A 23,518-nucleotide genomic window follows, 5' to 3' on the forward strand; every position below is an offset into this window, starting at 1 on the left:
CTGAGCTGCCCAGAAAGTTTGTGCAGGAAGAAGGCAGCAGTGTCAGTGCACGTCATCCTGGGGGATCTGAAAGCATTTGTGAAGAGAACAGGGAAAGAAGAGGGAAGAGAGCAAAACCAACAGGCACTAGCACTGCTGCCCACAGGGGGCGGGGCTTGAGGCAGGGCCTGTGCCAGAGGGGGGCCTGGCACAGTTAGGGCCAGCTCAGGGCCCAGAGCAGAGGGGGAGCAGGCAGAGGCAGGGCCTTGGGGCCCAGGATGGAGGAGGACCAGGCACAGCTGGGGCCAGCTCAGGGCCCAGAGCAGAGGGGGACCAGGCACAGCTGAGGCCACTGCAGGGCCCAGGTGAGAGGGGAACCCAGCACAGTCGGGGCTGCTTTGGGGCCTGGGCCGGAAGGGGGCCCGCACAGCCAGGGCCCATCCCCCTTTTTTGCACATATGAAATGCTCCCAGCTGTGCTGCACAGCAGAACATCTTTCAATGGAGATGAAAGCCTGTGAAATGAAAGAATCCTTTCTTATTTCTTTCACATTTGTGTTTGTTGACTGCAGTTCCAACCAGGTGGACTCGCAGTGTCTTGCAAGTGCCACCTGGAAGCAGGTACAGACTGGAGACACAGCACCCTCAATGTCCAGGTGAGTAACAGCAACCAAGGAGGCCTTTGGGCTCTGCAGGGTCCAAGTGTGGAGCATTACACACAGGAACAGCTGAGTATAAAGACAGTGGCAGAGCTGCAGAGCTTGCCATAGTAGGGAGGCACAGTGGCTCAGCTCATTTCCCACAGTAACACAGGAAATAAGAGCCATGAGGGAAATGCAGATGCCTTCTGCCCCCATCAGAGGGGAGGAATGAGCTGCACTTCCACAGAGACATTCATTCCTCTCACAGCCACTCACACCTCAGGTGTGGAGGGACGAGCTGGGGCTGCTGGTGGCAGCTGTGGATCACTGCCATCTGTGGTGCTCCATCCTACGTTGGAGGTGGGCATGTAGAGCTGAGGACCTTTGTCACTGCACAAATGACTGCAAGCAGAGATGTAGCAGAGGGAACATAAAGCATTTAATAACTTATCACACAAAGCAATGAGTAATAGAAATGACAGTATTTCCAACCAAATATTCCCCATCCTAGCAGTCATATCTGATCTATACAATCCCACCCAAACAATTTCCCAGCCCCCTCCAATTCCTCCTCACTATCCCACCCCTGAATTTCCCTCCCCCAATTCCCACACAGTAATTGCCCACACTAATTACCAGTATGCAGGGCATGGGGAACACCTGTTCCTTGTGTGCAGACACCTGGAAAAAAAAGAAGTGTCAGGGAACTGGAGGTCTGTAGCAGGTTGTGGAGGCTCTGCATAGAACGTAACCCCAGACCACAACCCCATCAGCTGCTGGGGCAGCATCATCCCTGTCATTGGGGGATGTTGCCAGTGGTGGACAGGGACACAGGGAGAAGCCACACCTTGGTGTAGCTCTGATCTGCTCATGTCCAGTCCAATCCTCTATAGCACTTTCCATCTTCTGTCCTTTGTTCTTAACCGTATCCTTCCTTCTCTTCTGCTCTTTTCCTTTCCTTTAGGTGTCTTACCTGTATCTGCTTTTCCCCTCTTCTGTTCTTTTACTGCTCTGGTCAGCATCCAGTGTCTGCACCGCAACTCTAGGTTTTGGGATGGAGAAAGGTACACAGGGCATAGATTTGTACAAGAAAAGCTCTCTTGCTGTGCTCAACAGATGACAAAAAGGAACCCTCAGGACCACAAAGGCAGCTTGTTTCTCCAAAGGCCACAGCGTAAGCTCGTGTAACTGGGAAGGACTCTGTTATACATCTCCTAGAAGTGCCTTTGAATGAATAATTTTCTGGTCTTGTTTCCAATTGTTGCTCAGAGGAAATGAGGTTTTTATCCTTGTATCTTTGCAGGAAGACAGAGAGGAGGGAACCTGTCTGGTGAAATGCTCAGGTGCCGTTTCCTTCCTTGCACCAACAGCCTGTTTGTGTCCACACGATGCCAGTTGTCCTCCTGACAGTTTCTACCGGTCCTTCTCCGAGTCCTTCTGCTAAGCACTGCTATTTCTGTATCCTCGGGGCCCTATTAGGACTAAAAAGAGGAGCGGATAACAGACGGAAGGATCTGGCCTTCTGCTGGGTGATAGCCGCCTGCATGTCCTGTTCCTGCTTTCTCTTTTCCCCAGGTGGCATTGTGCTTCCCAAGGAGCATATGGACCTTTTAGATGGGAGTGTGCAGCAAGGAACACATGGGGTCTCAGCTTCCTCCCTGCTCTACATCTGAGTGAGGGACACTGTGACCTGCTCAGGAGGCAAGATGTCATGTCAGGGAGGTGTGTTTTCCTTGCTGTTTTTTATCATCTGTGCTTTGCTTTGCTGTGTTATTTTTTTTCCTTTGCAGCTCTATGGTTTTCTTTCCTATTTGGTGTTTTCTATGTCGTGTTTTTTTTTTTTGTTTTTTGTTTTTTGTATTTTGTTTTTTGTTTTTTTTATAAGTTTTTTTCTGTTTTTCCTTGTCTTAGTTTTTTTCTTTTGTTTGGTTTATTATTTTTTCTTTGCTTTTATTATTATTATTATTATTTTTTAATTCTGTGTTATTTCCTAAAATCCTTCATGGTTTATTTGTTGTTGTGTTTTTCATCTATGCTTTGTTATTTTTCTTTAGATACGCTGTATGAGAACTGTTGAATCACAGTCTGAGCCACTGATTATCACCTAGGGAAGGGACCTGGTCAGCCCTGGTTAGTGCAGGTGAGGCCAATGCAGCTGAGTGACTGGAAGGGATGGAGCCATTCTTTCCTTACCTTTGTAGTATATTCACACTGTGCTAGTCTTTCTGCTGTTACAGATAGTATGTGTTTTTTTTCTATTTGTTTTCTGTGGTTTTTTAAACTTTGATTCCCTGGTTTTTGGCTTGCTTTTTTCTTTATATTTCTTTTTTTTTTTCTTTTTTCTTTTTTTTTTTTTTTTTCTTTTGCTGTGTCCTATTCTGCTTTACGGTGACATTTGCAAGAGACTGTGAATTCTCCTGGTTCAAATTGCAGTTGGCTTAATCAAATGTGTAAGAAATATATAAGGGCTGCTGAGGCCAGGCTGGAGTTGCATTTCTTTATGAACTGGGGTGTTGCTGCAGATGCACTTATCTCCTGTTTTGTCTCATTTGCGGCTGTTCAAGAATATTAGATTGTGCTATGTCAGTGTTTGTTGCCATCCTGCTTTCTCTTCTCTGTCTTGCAGGTCAGCTCGTGCTAGAAGTCAGTGGTATCACTGTATGAATGGAGGTCAGTTTAGGAGCAGCTGCTGATGGAAGGAATCAAGACCAGGCTAATAAATGGAAGCATCTCCTGGTAAGGTGTCAGAGGTGGCAGTAATGATGTCTGTCATCATAAAAACCAGAGGGCAGGATCATCCGAGTGCTTGCTGACTGATACTTCGGAGTATCTCGTTCTCCAGCTGAACGATAAGAAAGCTAAATATGCTGAGCCATTACAGCTTGTGCTGAAGTTGTGAAGTGCCCCCAGATGTTTCCTTTAGTGGTAAATCATGTTCGGGCACTGTGGTAGTCCTATCTCTGTCATGATCTGGAGCACCGTGTCTTGTTGCGAGCCTTGTGTGCCTGTTTCCATGAACCTTGCTTTCTTTCTCTCTTCAGAGTAAGGGCAGGGTGCTTCCTTGCTCTTGGTGGATTCATCCAGGAGGCTGTTAGAAGGCCAAATGCAATGTTCATTACATGGAGGGACAGGATGGGAATGAACTGTCGTTGCCACCAGGCAAAAGTGAGTTTCTTATGTCATGAATGATATAATTTTGATTATTCTGAGCAGTTGCAGTGTGGTAGAGGATGTCACGAAACCATTTATTTGGGAGCGCAGGGAAGAGTCATGAGAACCGAAACCGTAGTTTCTGTTTTGGCTGTCAAAATGGTGGAGTTTCTTTGGGAGGGCAATAGCTGGGCTTCCTGTTAGCAGGCCCCCTCTGAGAGATTGGTCTTTGCTTGCTGCTTTGCTGTGCCTACCTGCCTGCTCCCTGTGCTTGTTCCTTTTACCTTTCCGCGCTTCTTTTCCCTTGCTTTGATGCTTTCCCTTTCAGGGCTCCTTTTCTCTTTCAGTGCTTTGCCCTTTTTGTACTTCTTTTCCCTATCAGTGTTGCTTTATGCTGTTCCTTTCCCTTTCAGGTCTCCTTTTCCCTTTCGCGGCTGCTTTTCCCTTTCAGGGCTGCTTTTCTTTATCAGTTCTGCTTCTCCCATTCAGGGCTCCTTCTCCCTTTCAGGGCTGCATTTTCTTGTTCCTTTTCCCTTTCACTGCTGCTTTTCTGTGCTACTTTTCCCTTTCACTGCCGCTTTTCCCTTTTAGTCTTGCTTTTCCCTTTCGCTGCTGCTTTTCCCTTTCACTGCTGCTTTTCCCTTTCACTGCTGCTTTTCCCTTTCGCTGCTGCTTTTCCCTTTCACTGCTAATTTTCCCTTTCACTGCTGCTTTTCCCTTTCACTGCTGCTTTTTCCTTTTAGACTTGCTTTTCCCTTTCACTCTTGTTCTTCCCATTCAGTCTTGCTTTTCCCATTCACTGCTGCTTTTCCCTTTCACTGCTGCTTTTCCATTTTAGTCTTGCTTTTCCCTTTCACTGCTGCTTTTCCCTTTTAGTCTTACTTTTCGCTTTTAGTCTTGCTTTTCCCTTTTAGTCTTGCTTTTCCCTTTTAGTGCTGCTTTTCCCTCTCACTGCTGGTTTTCCCTTTTGGTCTTCCTTTTCCCATTTGGTCTTCCTTTTCCCATTTGGTCTTGCTTTTCCCTTTTAGTCTTACTTTTCCCTTTCACTGCTGCTTTTCCCTTTTAATCTGCTTTTCATTTTTAGTCTTGCTTTTCCCTTTTAATCTTGCTTTTCCCTTTTAGTCTTGCTTTTCCCTTTCCCTGCTGCTTTTCCCTTTCACTGCTGCTTTTCCCTTTGACTGCTGCTCTTACATTTTAATCTTGCTTTTCCCTTTAAGTCTTGCTTTTCCCTTTTAATCTTGCTTTTCCCTTTTAGTCTTGCTTTTCACTTTTAGTCTTGCTTTTCACTTTTAGTCTTGCTTTTCCCTTTTAGTTTTGCTTTTCCCTTTCACTGCTGCTTTTCCCTTTCACTGCTGCTCTTCCCTTTTAGTCTTGCTTTTCCCTTTCAGTTTTGCTATTCCCTTTCCCTGCTGCTTTTCCCTTTCCCTGCTGCTTTTCCCTTTTAGTCTTGCTTTTCCTTTTTAGTCTTGCTTTTCCCATTTAGTCTTGCTTTTCCATTTTAGTCTTGCTTTTCCCTTTCAGTCCTGATTTTCCATTTTAGTCTTGCTTTTCCCTTTCATTGTGGATTTTCCCTTTCACAACTGCTTTTCCCTTTTAGACTTGCTTTTCCCTTTCAGTCTTGCTTTTCCCTTTCAGTCTTGCTTTTCCCTTTCAGTCTTGCTTTTCCCTTTCAGTCTTGCTTTTTCCTTTTATTCTTGCTTCACCCTTTCACTGCTGCTTTTCCCTTTTAGTCTTGGTTTTCCCTTTTAGTCTGTCTTTTCACTTTCCCTGCTGCTTTTCCCTTTGACTGCTGATTTTCCCTTTCAGTCTTGATTTTCCCTTTTAGTTTTTCTTTTCCCTTTTCGTCTTGCTTTTCCCTTTTAGTCTTGTTTTTCCCTTTCCCTGGTGCTTTTCCCTTTCCCTGGTGCTTTTCCCTTTCCCTGGTGCTTTTCCCTTTCCCTGGTGCTTTTCCCTTTCCCTGGTGCTTTTCCCTTTCACTGCTGCTTTTCCCTTTCCCTGGTGCTTTTCCCTTTCCCTGGTGCTTTTCCCTTTCACTGCTGCTTTTCCCTTTCACTGCTGCTTTTCCCTTTCACTGCTGCTTTTCCCTTTCACTGCTGCTTTTCCCTTTCACTGCTGCTTTTCCCTTTCACTGCTGCTTTTCCCTTTCACTGCTGCTTTTCCCTTTCACTGCTGCTTTTCCCTTTCACTGCTGCTTTTCCCTTTCACTGCTGCTTTTCCCTTTCACTGCTGCTTTTCCCTTTCACTGCTGCTTTTCCCTTTCACTGCTGCTTTTCCCTTTCACTGCTGCTTTTCCCTTTCACTGCTGCTTTTCCCTTTCACTGCTGCTTTTCCCTTTCACTGCTGCTTTTCCCTTTCACTGCTGCTTTTCCCTTTCACTGCTGCTTTTCCCTTTTAGTCTTGCTTTTCCCTTTTAGTCTTGCTTTTCCCTTTTAGTCTTGCTTTTCCCTTTTAGTCTTGCTTTTCCCTTTTAGTCTTGCTTTTCCCTTTTAGTCTTGCTTTTCCCTTTTAGTCTTGCTTTTCCCTTTCATTGCTGCTTTTCCCTTTCAGTCTTGCTTTTCCCTTTCTCTGCTTCTTTTCCTTTTCTCTGCTTCTTTTCCCTTTCTCTGCTTCTTTTCCCTTTCTCTGCTTCTTTTCCCTTTCACTGACACTTTTCCCTTTTAGTCTTGCTTTTCCCTTTCACTGACACTTTTCCCTTTTAGTCTTGCTTTTCCCTTTCACTGCCACTTTTCCCTTTTAGTCTTGCTTTTCCCTTTGACTGCTGCTTTTCCCTTTGACTGCTGCTTTTCCCTTTGACTGCTGCTTTTCCCTTTGACTGCTGCTTTTCCCTTTCACTGCTGCTTTTCCCTTTCACTGCTGTCTTTCCCTTTTAGTATTGCTTTTCCCTTTCACTGCTGCTTTTCCCTTTCACTGCTGCTTTTCCCTTTCACTGCCGCTTTTCTCTTTTGATTTTGCTTTTCCCTTTTAGTCTTGCTTTTCCCTTTTAGTCTTGCTTTTCCCTTTGACTGCTGCTTTTCCCTTTGACTGCTGCTTTTCCCTTTGACTGCTGCTTTTCCCTTTGACTGCTGCTTTTCCCTTTGACTGCTGCTTTTCCCTTTGACTGCTGCTTTTCCCTTTGACTGCTGCTTTTCCCTTTGACTGCTGCTTTTCCCTTTGACTGCTGCTTTTCCCTTTGACTGCTGCTTTTCCCTTTGACTGCTGCTTTTCCCTTTGACTGCTGCTTTTCCCTTTGACTGCTGCTTTTCCCTTTGACTGCTGCTTTTCCCTTTCACTGCTGCTTTTCCCTTTCACTGCTGCTTTTCCCTTTCACTGCTGCTTTTCCCTTTCACTGCTGCTTTTCCCTTTCACTGCTGCTTTTCCCTTTCACTGCTGCTTTTCCCTTTCACTGCTGCTTTTCCCTTTTAGACTCGCTTTTCCCTTTTAGTCTCGCTTTTCCCTTTTAGTCTCGCTTTTCCCTTTTAGTCTCGCTTTTCCCTTTTAGTCTCGCTTTTCCCTTTTAGTCTCGCTTTTCCCTTTTAGTCTCGCTTTTCCCTTTTAGTCTCGCTTTTCCCTTTTAGTCTCGCTTTTCCCTTTTAGTCTCGCTTTTCCCTTTTAGTCTCGCTTTTCCCTTTTAGTCTCGCTTTTCTCTTTTAGTCTCGCTTTTCCCTTTTAGTCTTGCTTTTCCTATTCACTGCTGCTTTTCTCTTTAATCTTTCTTTTCGCTTTCACTGCTGCTTTTCTCTTTTAGTCTTGTTTTTCCCTTTCTGTAGAGAGTGTTTTTTACAGCTAGTTAGCTGAGAAGGGTTGTAATCACGGTGCAGCTAGGCAAGCAGCTATAACACCTGCAAGGACAGCAAGAATAACAAGATGCCTTGGGATGGTGAGAAACTAGCCATGGTTCTGGGAACTCAGCAAGGGAGTAGCTTTCAGTTGATAACAACAAGCTGTTAAGATACTCGGGGATAGTATGTAATTGGGAACCAATGATGAGCTGCACTTTTGCAATATGTATGAGCTAATTATCCATATTATAAAGGTACACGCAGCCAAGGGTTAAATGAGATTCGCTGATCATATGTCAATGACAGGTGTGGTCGTCTGCTTTTCTCCCGCCGTTCTGCAACAAACACCTATATACAAATTTAAGAACACAACGGAGTAACTGTTACTGTTTATTAACAACCAGTTTTAATAATACGATAAAAGTATGTCCTGAGAAAGGGGAACAAACATGCTTCTTCAAGGTTTTTTAGCTGTTCTGGATCTCAGCCGTCGCTTGATGATCAGATGATCACTTTCCTTCTTTTGTTCCTCAGATTCCTGAAGAAAACATTTCAAAAGTTACTCATCTTTTCACACAAGACTGACAAGCTCTTCTTGACCCACGCAAACATATTTCTTCCCCTAAATGGATTTCAGAATGGAATTTGCTTATTATATTTTATTCAGAAAACTATGGGATACCGAGATCATTTTAATGCAGCTTAATCACTCCGCCAGCTTCCTCTGCTCCATATGTGCGCGTAGCAGTACCTGCTAAAGGAGCGCTGCCTCAACACCACGTGCGTGAAGGCCAAGCACAAACAGACATTTTCTGTTGGGGTGACCTTCAGTGAGAACTGACAACTGAGGAGTGAGAGCGAGAGCAAACCCAGGCTCTGTGGGAAAGCATCTGGCGTGAGTCTCTGCTGCCAGCCTGCACTGCAGCAAGCACAGCCGTGGCTGCCAACTCTCACAGAGGGTGGATTAGGGATTAGAAAGTGCAGGAAGAGAAGACAAAGGCAAGGGCTGTGTGCTTGCAAGCCCTTGCTGCCTGCTAGGGTGCAGTCTTGTGTAACTTAAGTCTTGTGATTGGAATAACACCCACTACAGAGGGGTGTAAGATCTAGGAATATAAAGGTATGCTAAAGGATTCAGTAACTTTCTAGAATGAGAAATATGAGTGCAGACAATCAGCATTTCTCTCTAATTTAGATAGGTGATCTGACCTGTCCTTTATCTGGCATGTAAGGCCATGAGAGGTAGCACAGTGGATTTTGCTGAAGAAATGGGCCAAATTTGGTTGGCTGCTCCACCTTTTATCTGTGAATTGCACGCATAGCAAGGCAAGAGACCCCAAAAGATGGGCAAAGAAGGAAGACGGACATCAGTTTTTATGTTGGTGCGCCGAGCCTTCACATGGGATTCTTGCACTTTCCCAGCGTCTGAACGGGAGTCTTGATTTCCAGACATGGGAGCAGATTTCCCATGGACATGTGGCTCACGGCTGACAGTAAGGCTGGTGTCCATGCGAGGATGAGCTTTGCTACAGAGGCTCAAGGAGATGCGGCAGTAATGGCATGGCCCACCTCTTGTTCCCCTCTTGGCAGGCTCTCTGCCCTCTGATGAGATTTCTTTGGCTGGGGAACTGCACAATCACTTCTTCCTTACCCAGATGCTCTCCCAGAACTGGTTGCATCTGGCTATCCGTGGAACTTCCAACTTTGCTGGCAAATACATTCAAAGCTTCAGGAGGTAGGAGGGAATGCATATACGAACATACACTTATGTATATCCATTTGCTACCTTGCAGGACAGTATCATCACAAGTGCTGTTTCTATGGAAACAAGACTAAAAATACAGAATAACAGAAATTAGAGTCTCATCTAACAAGTATTTTCTATCCTGGACAAGGTTATTCTCATTTATATACTGTGCCTGCACATGTTTGCATGGAGACGGGGTTTCATTTTGTTTTGTTGGTGCTCTCGACTGCTCTTACATGCAGAGCCCCTCAGCAATAGTCCTGCTGTTATTTCTTCTGAAAAGAAATGCTGCATTGCATCAATATGTGCTGCTGAAGCACCTCAATGAGATCAAGAATTGACGTTAAGGATTCTTCCCCATCTCAGCTGCTTTGCAGCTGCGTCTCCAGGGCACTATAGCAGGTGCCCAAAGCAGGCAGCTTTTGCCCTTTGGCTCAGGGCAGCCACCTGCTTTGCTCCAGTGCTGGTGGTGTCGGAAGGGCACTGCAGGCACTGATCTGCCCTCACCTCACAGCTTTCCCAAACAGGCCTTTGGGGCAGCAAAGCACTGATGCACCAACAGTGTGTTGTGTGAACCCCGTGCCCTTCCCCACTTGAGCTGCCCGGGCCCACTAAAAGCTTTAAAAACCCATGAAAGTGCTCTTGCAATTTGCATATAAGCAAGACTGCACTTCAGAAAATCTTACATTTTACTTCATAAACATAGGCATCTGCTGCTAATTAAAGTAGCAGCATATAATTATACCCTTTCTTATTAGTAGATATAGAGTCTGACAGTTGCTTAGATACAAAATAAGCGACCACGGATTGTCTTCTGCACTTTAACAAGCAGAGAGAGCAGGAACAATAGAAATGTAAACTTATTCTATATTATCTCTGGTAAGTGCGCCTGGGAAAAATGTTTAATCTCATTGGTAGCTTGTAATTTTAGCTCTAAGGTTCTTCAGCAACCCCTCTGTTTTCCACAGTAAAATACCAACCAGTTGGTTCCTTGCCCCATCCTTGGAGGTGTTCAAGACCAGGTTGGACGGGGCCCTGGGCAACCTGATCTAGTAAATGTGTATGTTTGGTGGCCCTGTTAGGCAGGGGGGTTGGAACTACATGATCCTCGAGGTCCCTTCCAACCCGGGTCATTCTGTGATTCTGTGGTTCCTCTGGGGAGAGCAGTGAAGCTCCTTGGGGAAGGTGTCGGGCAGGAGGAGTGATAGTGGAGCTAGTAGACACCATTTTTCAGAGACCCCATCTTCTGGCTTTTTTTTCCCAGGGAAGTAATGTCTGCTTCCTGATTAAAATAAAACCAGTGCAATCCAGGATTGTCACTGTAGACAGAGGCAGATAAACAGGAGCAAAGTGAACTGTGTGCAGAGCGTAGGTAAGGTTTTTAAAAGGCGGTGATGTTGCCAAATGTGGTTGCCTTATTTTCTAATGGGTTAAGTTTGCAGCCAAAGCAGCCCGGATGTGACAAGATGGATCTTCAAAGTCCTTACTGCTTCTCGTCAAAATACTCATGACGCTGTAGTGAAAAATCACTTCCCTGCCCCACTGAATATGTCAGCTGCATCCTGAGAGGCACATTGCAGTGCGTGACCTTTTCTTTCCTCTTGTTCTGCTAATAACCCCCAACTTTCCTTGCTCGCAAATCTAAAACTCTGTTGATACACCTACAGTCTAAGTGCTCTTGTTATTAAACTGTAGGGAAGGTAATCAGAGCAGCTAATGCCACGATAATCCCCCTGATCCATACTGTTATCTTTGGAGATATCAGAAATGATGCTGCCTGTAAAAGCGATGATGTATGTTCTGGTTAATTCTGCACTGGGAAACATTTGAAGCTAACCTTCAGAGTGTTACATGCTGGAGGCTGCAATGGGATTTCAATTGCCTTTCTTATTGACTAACAAAAAGTGCAATATTTCTCAGCAGAAACCACTGGCTTATTTCTAAAAAGTCATAGTGATAATAAGAAAGTTCATTTTGGGAAAGGTCCTTCTTCCCTCTGCAGCACTGTGACACCTAGGCAAAAGGCCAAGGCTCATAGGGATGGGCAGCAGCCTCCCTTCCTTCTCCCTGTGTGGGGCGTTAGGAGTTGAAGAGAGACATGAAGCTTCCCTTTGCGATGTCAGCTGGAGCAGAATTTTGGGTATGGCTTCCCGTGCTCTGAAGACAGATTTGGTGGGCTGTTGCTGTTCTCTCTTTTCTGAAGCATCACCAGTTTTAGGTTCTGCGTTACTGTTTTGGCAATGATGCCAAGGAGATGGCACAAACACTTTGCCAGCCTACTTGGTGCTTTCCAAGCTGGCCAGATCTACAGCATGGGCATTGCTGGCACACCTTCTGGTTCAAAGTTTTTCTGCTATGGCAGCACTGGGATGCCAGTGGAGAAAGGCCAAGGCAACTCTTTCTCTCGCTGTGCCAGTCCCTGGAAACCACCTTGCCACCTCCTCCCAGCCTGCACACAAACCAATTGATTTGCTCCACTCTCTGAGCCTCCTGGCAGCCCACTGTGAGCTGACACAAAGGAAGACCCACAGATCAAAAGAAACCAGCACAGAGACAAGGGGAAAGCATTACAGGAAAGCAAAGTGCTGCAGTGAAGTTCTCTTAGCATCTTTTTCCATCTCTGTTTTTGTTACTGGGCGATTTCCTTTTCATTCCCAGTGTGATAGAAACTTTATCATCCCAGTAACATTAATTTGCTAGATCCACCCCTCTCTGAAAGACTCCTGACAAGAGGACTGCATGGCAAACTCCTGTGCTCTCTGCCTCCCCATCGAGTTTCTCAAATATTCTGATGTTGTCTCAGAAGTGCCTTTCTTCTGCTGTTTTTGTTTCTCAGCATGAACTTTATGGTCCCCAGAGGTAGATTCAGAGCTTAAAGGTAAGTGAAATGCAGTGTCACTGGGTGTGCTTCAGGCTCTTCCGCATGAAACGCAGAAACAACAATCTCTTCACCTCCTTCCAAGCATAACTAAAGCCCTATTTTCAGTAGAACAAACTCATGCAAAAATTCCATAAGGTTCTTAATAGAGCCAGCTGAGTTTGCTGCTCACCCTTTCAATCCGTGGGCATTTGACAATTGTGAGATGATGTTATTTTAGCGAGTATCTGACAAAGCATCTGGTAAATTTTGCCCCCCTATTTTTCAGGAAACCAGATTTCAAGGTAAGGTGATCTTAGAGGTTGCCTATTGCAGCCGTGCTTGACATTTTGGCTGCAGGCAAGACATGCAAGTGCACGGCTGTGCTGTGCCAAAAAGGTATTTCTCTTTTGTTCTTGGTGTGAAGTCTCATCTAACTCAAGTACAGGTGAAGAGGTTACCCAGTGTTAACAACAGTGGGCTTTCTCCGTGCCTGCTTGCAGGTATAGGTTCTACTAACAAACCATGGGAGACTCACATGTGGTAAGAAAAGCAACCTCCAATGAGCTTGCATAGTTTCTCTGTTCCTTACTACCCCGTTTTTTTCATGCACTTTTCATTACAGCTCCTTTTTCTGTACTTCACTGATCCCTCATTCTTTTTAGAAAGACTTTTTTTTTTTAAATAGCTTTTAAAAATACAGCTTTCTTATAAGATGGGCTCCTCAGGCAGCACGCCTCCCTCGAGACAACAAAGTAGGCATCTCACACAGAGCCCTGAGAGGCTGTGGATGTCCTGCCCATCAGTTCACTGTTTGCTTTCCCATCACCCTGCTGAGGATTCTGCTACTTCAGTGATGCTACAGCAGCAAATAGACTTCGTCTGTTTTAGGCCTTCGCAAGGCAAAGGGTGACAGCTCCCAGCTGTCTGCACAGGGCTGCAGGAGGAGGCTCTTCATATGAGCAAGTGCTGCCCATGGATCAGCTGGTGCAGAAACATTGCTTCCACAGGTCCATGAGCTCTCTGTGCTGGCCAGTGTCTGTGTGGGCTGAGGAAAGGGGCCCAGGGGAGAGAGGCTGTAAGGTGGTTCAGTACCAGAATAGGAAGGGACGTCAGGGAGCATCATTTTGGCTGCACCTGGGGGCTCCTGTGTGGGCTGGTATAGGGCTGATACCACTTCACCACATGAAGGGGCTAGGCTGAGAGCCCCCACAGCAGATGTCTCTCCTTACATACACATTACAAGTTGCTGTAGATCCAGGAATGAGTTCCTAGTGCAATGTGTATGGTCTGGGAAGGAAGGTATCTGAGAGGTGGAAATGTAATCCTCCAGCAAGAGTGGAGGTAAAACATCAGTGTACCAAAGGGGTTTTGTACATCCCCATATATGCTGAAGCAATATTTAATTTGTGCTCTCACGAATGCACAGAGCTCATCAAAGCTGTAAATGCAATAAGCTTTTGTAAACTGACTCACAAGAAAGGAGGAAAACTGGGGACCTGGGAACTGCTCTGGAGACTCAGCATATCATCTCGATAAACTGCCGTTACCATCAGTGCATCAGAGAGCCTAGAGCAGGGTCCTGTTGGCAGTGTTTCTCTATTGGCTATGGGATATCTAAGAGCTACAGCTAACTGATTCCTTGCTGTACCTCAGTGTATCTAGCATCTCCAGCATTAGCAGTATGTCTGCTAAAAGGCGTCTTGGAACAATCTGAAATACAATAAGTGCTGTTGTACAGAAAGCTGTTTTTGTGTCTGCAGTCCAGGCAAAACGGGTAAACACCTATACTGTCACAATGGGGTCATGTTGTTCCCTCAATAAAAAATAGGGTTTTCGCAGCATAGGTTGCTAAAATTTGCTAGTCACAGCATATTTGAAAAAGAGCCTCCAATTTCCCTGTTAGCTAGTGCTCTTTCTCTGCCATAAACAGTAATGCTCGATCAAACATCTTGATGCTGTTATAATGAGCTGTACCTAATACCTTGACGAAAACATCTGTGTAGGCTAAAAGGGAGAACAGACTTTCTGGCTCTCAGCAGATTTAGAGCTCTGTATCTGATGCAGTCCAGCCAGATAGTCTCTGTTCATATCTTTCCCTGTTGGCTTTCTTCTTTTCCTACATCTGCTCAGGTAGCACTGGGTGTCCACGACCAGTCACAAGTCACCAACCTATACAGATGTTCTGCTTAGGGCTGTGCCACCTGTGGAGAGGAAATCCAGCAGTGATGGGAGTTAGTGGTTTCTTTGCAAGCCCACCCCATGTGCCATGTCGTCCTGTTTTCCCCTTCAGTAGACCTTTGATTTCTCTTTTTTGCAGGCTGCTTTCAATATTCTGTTTCTCCAGATACTGGTGCCCTTCTCTTGCATTCTCTGTGTACCCCCATGCATGTAGTACCTCATGTAGTAGCACGTAATACCTCATTCATAAAATTTCCCAGGCACGCTTCTAGACCCAGATAGCAAGGGCATTTGTTAACTGAGACAGGATTTCAACCTGTGTGATGCAGTATCTGTGGAGTTGACAGAGCCTGCGGAAAGCTGACAAGAGATGATTTCATTCAACTGTGAAGCCTTGAACCATGAAGATCGCAGCGCTGCTCATCCTTTCAGAGCACTGTCATCATTTGATAGATTAATCAGGGTTACTTAGCAGGGATGCTTACCTGGCAAGGCAATTCCTTAGCTTTTGTACCCCTTGAGTAAAAAACTCAAGAGCAATGAGCAGCTGCATCTGGCTCCAGCAGCACTATTAAACTCCAATACCAATGGGGTATTCAGTGAAGGGTATGAGGGTCTTACAGTTGATTTTTTTCTCCCTTGAAGATACCTCTGTATTTTGTCTTCGGTGAGGTGAAAATTTCACTGTAACCCGCATTGTTGCATCTGATAATATTTACAGAGCTTTCTGCCTTAGTAGCCTTGAAGAAATTCCTGTCTCTGGTTTATATTTGCTATGAGCAGACCAGTGCATGTTACCATTGTTGTTTAAAGGATATTTGTGCTTCAAGACCTTTTGTGTAGCATCTCTTTCCAGCTTTGGAGTCAGACTTTCTGCTCCTCCCCTGCAGGTCTTCATGCTTCCTAAAGCGTGCCCGTGGGCACAAGATGAAGCACACACGTACCAGTGTCCTGAGGCTCAAATGCTTTCTGTCCTCAGGAAAGATCCTGAAAAGCCTTTTCCTAAGTGAAGCTCTGGCCCTTGTTTGGGTTGGCTATGAGCTGGCAGAGACAAGATCCTTAATGCTACCTGCATGCATGCTTAGATTGGATTTTATGGCTTGTGAGCCTTCCTGCAGCCCTCTGTGTGGCAGCCTGACATTTAGGCTTCTTTCTTCTTCCATCTTAAAGAGGGGTCAAAAGCAAGTTAGCTTTCTGCCTTCTTTCTTATCTGATCTGGTCTTTGTACCATGATCTGAGCATTTGTCACCTGCGTGGACAGCTTATATTAACACTGATTTTAGTTTCCAGCCTTTGATCTGCTCACTTCTAACTATTAATTGTCTTATCTCGTTCATCAGTAAGACTGCTTTTCCCCTGAGGGGAGATATTCTCTTCCTCTGCCCTGTTTTCCTTTATATTACTGCTACAGCATGTTTGCAGTGCCTGAACTTGGCTCTGCATTGTATTTTCTCTAACTTCTTGCTTACAGATGCAGATTATCAAATAACATCCCATCTGCAAATGGACTCTTAATTTAAGCTTCATAGTATCTGAATATCACCACGCTGCAATCACATCAAGACTGAAGGGAGAAACACGTTTTGCAGAATGGCAGTGTTGTATTTCAGATTGGAGTCAGCCTCTTGTGAAAGCAGCCAACACTTTTGCTCCAACTGGAGCATACTGATGCTTCTCTTCTGTGACTCACTTGAGGCTGCAAATCTAGCTCAGTAACATCTTATTCTTGGTAACAGTGGTCTTCAGAATCCCTCCAGTTTTGGAAGGCTTGTATCACATTTTTTTTTCCCCAAGGACTGAGCCATAGGTGGGCTATGGCTTCTAGGCTGCAGACCTTGTGTATGTTTTTATAAACCTAAAGGAAAGAACTAATATCTTTCCTAAACAACTTAGTACAAGCTGTGCTACGTTACTTGAATACCCTTTCCAATTAACATCTTCTGTGTACAGTTCTTGAACGGCCACTAATTTGTGTTTGCTCCATTTTAGTGTAGCACTGTTTAAGACATCAGTTTATTCATTTGATTAGTTTAGCCACAGCAGTGGCACTCCCAAATATACTTTTGTTCCACTGTCCAGGTAGCTTGTCAATGTGCATATTGTTAATGCTTTTGTTTTCTTCTTTGCTTTCCCTTCTTTTTTTTCCCTCCTGCAGTTCTGCTGCAGTCAGCCCTAGAAATATCTTGAAGCATAGATTTCTTCTCTGTGCTAATTCTTTAAATGCCAAAAAGTCTTCCTGCTTCCATATGGAGGCTTTTAAGCTTTTTCTTATGCAGAAAACAAACATTTTCTGACAGCTGCAGAGGAATTCAGCCTGCTCTGGCATTTCAATACAGACACCTTTTTGCTTGCTAGATAACCACTTTGGGATGAGAGGTAGTCTTAAAAGTAGAATTTTATCGAGTATTTCCTTCCTTTCTCATAACAAAATTCAAAGCCTTTGGTCTACAAATACATATGACTTGTACCTGCCTCACTGCTGCTGAGTGTTAGCAGCAGGGTGCAATGAAGCCCTGTTTTCCTGAGTTACAGAAGGTCTTCTCCACCTGCACAGAGGCTTTTTCACCTCCCGCTAGTGCTGTGCAGTGGGAATCAGGGCTCATTTGGAGCAAGTGTAGGTGACCTCTGGGTGCTCACAATGCAATGAAAATACAGTAACCCCAAAAACAGAGCTTGCTGTACCTAACACATTTACTTTGCAGATCCCTTTGTTCAGATTCCTGTTGCACAGAGTGATATGCTTTATCCTGCATAAAGATGGGTCACGCTGCTCTTGGGAGTGCAGGCTGTACAACTTTCCACTCTCTTCTGAGAGCATCGTGCCTGACAAGTCTCTCTTCGATCTCGCTAGACCCTCAGTAGCTTCCAGATATCCAGACAAGAATAAATGCCAGGATGTTCTTTCATTCTTCATTGTCAGAAAGGATTGCAAGATCATTTTTTCTACAGACTGACTGAACTTGCTCTATCTATCCAAGCCTTTTCCATCTTCATATTAAATTACTTCCTCATATTTCTACATCGGGCTATGATGAGTACAGCATATGGGAAAGTTAATAATGAAAAAGCAAAGAAGTTAAAAGTAAATCTGGAGTTTTAAATTTATTCACGTTAAAAAGCCAAGTGCTACTTTAAAAATTATTTCCTATGTTTTCACAGTGTTATTTCAAAAAATATCTCCACTAAGAAAGCTAAAAATCAAATGTGAGTTGAAACTTTTTTAGTTTCATATGATGTTAATGAAGAATCTGGGCAAAACAACAAACTCTGAACCCAGATTGCAAAGTCTGTACAACCAAAGGAAACAAGGGGGGGTACCTACTGGGGGTGATGGCTGACAGGCAAACCGAGAAGAACGTGAACCCGAAGTACTTCAGCCAATAGGAAAAGGGGGAAGGGCTCACTACTGTTGGGGTATAATGATAAAATAGAGGCTGTGTCCCTCGGTACTTTGAGACATTCCACAGGGGAATGCCCCAGTGAATTCAAAATGAGAGAGCTGAAGATTCGCCTCTGTCTCTTTTTGGGATGATTGAATAAGCCTGCTGGAGCAGAAATTTTCCAAACAACTGGTTCAATGGTTCACCCACAGGTCTTAGGAGAATGGGAGGAAACTGGGGAGAGGCTTATGCATTTCTTTCTGCCTTTCTCTTGCCTGTGACACAGAGGTAGTACTGCAGCATGCAGAAAGGCTGCTCTGCTGAAGAGTGCTGAGCACACTGCCAGCTGCAAAAAATGTCATAGTGTGAGATTTAAACAAGAAAAAACAAATTAGTTCTCCTCACCCTATCTTGGAATTTTGAGGTGTCTGTGGGACTATTTTCTAAGGGCTGGAGGGCTGGAGGTTTGTGTTCTCTTCTCTCCTTTTGCTTTTTAAAAGATAGCTAAATTTCCTGTGGGATTATGTGGCTTAAAAAGCCGTAAGAGAGGGAAGTCTGAATCCTCGGGAGCAGTCATTGCCCTGCACAATGCAGAATGTGCAGGCAGGTGGGTAGGAAGGCTGTTAGTGTACAAAGATTTGTCTTCGTGCATTTTCATCCTGTGAGGACTGTTCAAAAGCTGCTCTTGTTTAAGGCAATTGCAGAGATTATCATTGATGAAGAGTGATTTAACAGTTCCTAGGTGCCATACATTCACTGTGCTGGCAATCCGGGCTCTCCAACAGCCTCCCCAAGGGCGGGCCTACAGCTGGTAAGGACATGCTTAGAGGCGGCATTTTTTCTGACTACTAACTTGAAAAAGTGGGCCAACTACTCCTTGGTGTGAGCAAAGGAGGGACATCAGAGAGTGAGGGTGGCTGCAAGACCCCTCCCAGTGCCACGCTGGCCCCTCTGCCCCAACAGCTGTGTGAGGCCTCACCTGTGGCCTTTACCCACCCCTGCCTAGGCCCTGTTTCAGCCCTTCTGAGGTCTGCACCAAAGGATAGCTGCTACAGATCATGCAGGTATGTGTATGTATGCTGTTTTGGTGGGTACCTAGCTCTGTTTAACACAAGTTTGGTTGGCAAAAGATGTCTGGGTGCCTCCTCTCTCCTGCTCCACCATGCAAGACTTGCGCTATGCAGGACACATGGCTGGAACTTGCCTGCTTGATGTGCTAAAGCTATCCAAGTCTCTGTTGTGTCAGCTTTATAAGTCAAGAGGAGCTCCACCTGAGGCTTTCTTTTCCTTTCTCTGGCCAAGATATCTCAGCCCTGGAGCTGCCAGCTGGGGTGTGGGTGGTAGCCGGTGTGCAGGACTCCACCAGAGCTCGCTGCTTGCTTTTCCCAGTGTTAGCAGGGTGAGCTGAAGAGTTTGAAAGGAAAGAGGATAACTTCCTCAGTTGGAAACTAGGGGTGTTGGTAACTCTGGGAGTCCTTTCTAGCCTTGTATTTCCCATCCCCTTCCCCTGTGGGAAACCTGAAGGAGCAGAAGTAATCTACTTCCCGCTGCTTAGCTGTATTTATTTTCCACTGCCTGCCTCTCGGCCTGCAGCACCACTAATGTTCCCAAAGCACCTGAAGTCATTTATTTTCTACCTCTGCCTATGGCAGTGGTATTGCACCCTAGAAGGTTTTTCTTGAAACCTTCTGGGCTTTGTTGGGTGCGCTCTAGGCATGTGAGAAAATAAATGGGCATAGAAGCAGTATGTGTTAAATCCACAGCGGGTGTCTAGACTGCCAAGGCTTGTATATGTTTTCACTTCTAATAAGTGTACATAGATATATTACTAAGTATCTAGTAGACAAACATACTCTAGATGCTGGAAACTTGCTGCTCCTATGGTCCTCACAGGAGCAGTTTGAACAGCATCACCTTCCCTTTATAAACACTGTAACATTTCTCTAAGAACTTAGATTACTTTTGATGCTCTCCATTTAATTAGGAAAATCTCTGCTTGTTTTACAAGCTTTTCTGGGTCATCCAAAGCCCTGTGTGAGAAAAGATGCTTGGATGTTGCTGGGGTTGTGCGGGTCTCCCTGCTCTGAACTGAGCTATGCATGCATAGACCAAGGTTCAGCATTTTGGTTAAGAGGAAAGGAGCCAGTCAGCTGCTTTTTCAAAGAATGATGAGGTTTAGAGTGATTAAATGTCTACAAGCTTCTAAGGTAACAAGGCTTCAATTCTTCTGTGATTATAAATGGCTGAGAGTCAAAATGGGACTATTTATTTCCATGAGTGACTGCGTAGGAAGTGCCTAGTTCATGCTGTGAATAACTTGTGTTTTTCCTCTTCTTCATTCCCTCGGCTTCTGATGGTCTCTTGCAGACGAACTTAGACACATTTCTATTAGCTGTCCCCAGCTGGTGTCACTGGCATCTCCTCGATCTACACCAGCAGTTTTTTGGCCTCAGTCATTAAAAAATACATGAGTAAAAATACAAGTCACTGGCTCCAAGGTGGACATAGTGAGCTAGGCTGCTTTCCCCAGTATCTAGCCAGTCTGCATCTAATGGTGAGCCTGCAACCAATAAAGTCCTGAGGAAGGCACATAAGATGTAAAGCCTTCCCCCTCTTATTTCCCTTGGACTGTTTTTCCCATCTTTCCTCATGTGTTTTGCTAGCAGAAGCACCTGTTGTTTGTCAGACAGCTACTTAAGACTTAGGCTGGAACAGGCACATGATACAGTCAAAACTTTTGTAATTTGAACTCCTATGTAACTTTCCTACTTACCACAGGGGAGATAAATCCTCTTACCCACCTGTCAGGTAGGCCCAACAGAGCAGCTGGAAAGAAGAAAACAAGCTGTGCATGACCATCCAATCCCTGCTGACCATTGCGGGTGTTGCTGGGAGCATGCTTTGCTTTCTCCTGTGTAGAAGATATTACCTGGAGCTTTACCTCTGGGGTCTTCCTAGGCACTCTGGTGCTGAAAAGTCCATTCTGCTCAGCAAAGTCATCAGAGGTGAAAAAAGCAGTTTGAGCAATTGATAGAGCTTAAAGTTACAGATGAAAAGGGAACTTCTCTTCAAAGGCTTCAACTTTTTCTATAATGTTGCTGCCCCCAGGCTTGCTCTGCTGATGACTCTCTGTTGGCCTGTGCTCCTTGGGGTCATAGGAAAACTGCTTTGTCTGTTGAAGATGGGGGTGGAGGAGGAGAAAATAATAAGTTGGTCTTTCTTTTTTCTTATTTTTTTCCTCTCTGGAATTGAAAAACATGCAGTTTTAGAAGACATTATGTCAGTCTGTTCCTGCTACGGAGCAAGATTAGTGTTGTATACAAATGGAGATGTTAGGAGAAAAATGTAATGCAAAACAATGTCTTGTTCCCATGCAAGCTAGAGTGGCTGCATAATAAATACAAGGCATCCAGTCTGTGTTTAACATACTTTTTTGAAGCCATGAAAAAACCTTCAGTAAAAGTCTCCTAAAAAGCTATGAAATGAAAAAGTAGCAGCTGATTCTTACAAATGTTTCTTCCTGGAGGTTTATGTTTATCTTCAGTATTTTTGTTTAGGATTGTTTGACCCTCACACAGCCCTGTGCAGAGGGCATATATAAAATCAGAACAGCTCCATTTTGAAACACGTGGGGTGGCTTCTGAGCTCACTGGCTCTGCTGTAACTAACACTGCAGCACCTCTCTATCTCTCTCTTAAAACTGAGACATCAAAAATGTTTTCTCCAGCCTCCTCCTCCTGGCCACACTTCACCAACATGTACCTTGCAGAAGATGAGGGATAGCAATCCATGAACTTTACGGCTTCAGTGCTGGGGTTGTTCCTGGGCCAGCTGCTCCTCTGGGTCCTGCTGATGGTCAAGGTATGCATCTCTGGAAAAAGCTGGCTTCTGAAGCAAGAGGTATAGCATTGAGACCTATTTGAGATCAGTTCAAGTGCACTGATGAGCTGCAAAGCAATAAGGCATCTAGTAGGAACACGTAAGGTGGTATTTCAGCACTTGCCAAGGAAGGGCATTTATCTGCTATTAAGTCAGCACCCATCAGGATAACAACTAATTGAAACCAAAGGGACCGCTCACAGCGTAATATACCAGGCAACGTGAATAATGATAATACTATTTGGCCCTCAGTTAGTCATCTACAGTTTCCTTCTAGAGCTAGAGAGCTCTGGCTGTATCTCCTGCTGCTGCACGTGGGCTCTGTGTGGATTAATTTGTGCCTCTGAAGAGGGGTGACTGCTGCTCATGTCTGCAGGTGTTTGGCCCAATCTTACCCCTTCCATTTAAGAACTGAAAAATCAGTTATTTTTTTCTTCCTCCTTTACCACAAACTATCTGGGGTCTCTCAAGTGTCTCAAATAAATCTTTCTGATTTCTCTTTGTGCCTGCTAAATTATGGCATCTTTACTGCAGGATAACAAGCCTGGCTGCCTCCCAGCTGGTTTCTTTGCTGGTTGCCCAGCTGTTAGCCTGACCAGAAAGGTGACATGGATGTCTGTCACAACGCAGGGTTTGCCTTTTCTTTCACATTACTTATGTTGCTGTAAGTATACTTGATGAGGTTCAAACACATGAAGTCTGTGGGAATGAAAATTCCTTGTTATTGCCCATTAACATCTATGCAGGGAGACTGGTACTCAACAGTACCAGTGGATGGGGATTTTTTTTCTTACTGCTGGGCTTGTTTCTTTTTGTAATATATCTTCCTGGAAACTGATTTTGGTTCTCCCGTTGCTGTCTGTGAACTTTAACAAGTAGACAGACTACTGAGATGGCTGCTGCTGCTGAACAATATTGGATGAGCAGACAGGGTTAGTGCTAAGTTTTGGAACACACTCAGCATGTGCCCCTTGAAGTCTGGATTCTTTCCTGGGACTTGAGGTCCTTCTGTGGACTGCTGCTGTGGCATTGCCTCTGCTCATTAGATTTGATACTTCTGTAAGTATAGAAAGGTGGCTTACTGTTAATAAGCTTCTCTGTTAATCTCAAGCGTGTCCCCTTACTCTGTAAAAGCTCCTTGCAAACATAGACTCCGAATCTCATCTTGGCTGTGCTTCTTCATTTCTGTTTGTGCCATGCATTGCAGTAACGTATCATTTTCTGAATCCTGCCAGGAAGAATGTCTGCTATTCTTCATAGTCTTCTTTATAAGATGGCTTCTGTAGTGTTAGTCCTTGCCTGCTCTGGGAAACAAATACTTTGCTGACAGTGTTTTTCACTGATACATCTTGCTGTACTATTTTTGAAAGCTGGTCTCGTCTTTGCACTTGGGCAATTCTCCCTTTAGAAAATGTGACAATGAAACCCATGTGGCACCTTTTGTTTTCGCCATAGCTGCTGATGAGTCATTGGTAGGAGACGCTCTCAATGAATTTTAAGTTTGCGCAGCACCAAATGAAAGTACTTATTTGGACACTTCCAGTCGATGTTGTGCTCAAGCACAATAGCAGCAATTAACTTGAATGTGATTATTGTGAGGTCTGGTTTTGATCCCACCAAAGATGTCCTCAAACACATCCTGCACTGTGAGCTACCAGATCTGAGGGTGGGAGGGCAAAGCACAAGGATGTGTATTTTGGCCACTTCTGAAAACAGAAGCATCTGGATGTAGATTCTGTCTAAAGGTCTCACCCTGCAAAAATGTCAGCCATCATAGTACCAGATTAGATCTTCACTTAGCTCCAGTATGTTTATCAAACTGCAAGGTTTTGCTTTCCCCATTCCCCTGCTTCTGCAGTCTAAAGCTGCTGAGGAGTTTCATAAGAATATGTAGCTGTAGTTCCTGTAAATGGGTGAGAAAAATGAACTGCCAACAGTCGTATACTTTAT

The 23,518-nt window shown here is 44.7% G+C and overlaps 1 long non-coding RNA gene across 3 annotated transcripts; it reads left to right on the top strand.

Moving 5' to 3' along the window:
• The first annotated feature begins 549 nt into the window (after window positions 1-549).
• LOC146760330 (uncharacterized) lies at window positions 550-4,011 on the top strand. 3 transcript variants are annotated; one of them, XR_014947668.1, is made up of 5 exons: window positions 550-634; window positions 2,195-2,341; window positions 2,674-2,759; window positions 3,246-3,355; window positions 3,661-4,010. It is a non-coding gene; the product is annotated as an uncharacterized LOC146760330 (long non-coding RNA). The 3 variants fall into 3 exon arrangements; XR_014947666.1 differs by lacking the exon at window positions 550-634 and having other exon boundaries at window positions 782-2,341; window positions 3,661-4,011; XR_014947667.1 differs by lacking the exons at window positions 550-634; window positions 2,674-2,759 and having other exon boundaries at window positions 782-2,341; window positions 3,661-4,011.
• The last annotated feature ends 19,507 nt before the right edge of the window (window positions 4,012-23,518 follow it).

This window comes from Coturnix japonica, chromosome 6, assembly GCF_054131305.1.
Source record: "Coturnix japonica strain WE chromosome 6, WE-NBRP24, whole genome shotgun sequence".
NCBI lineage: Eukaryota > Metazoa > Chordata > Aves > Galliformes > Phasianidae > Coturnix > Coturnix japonica.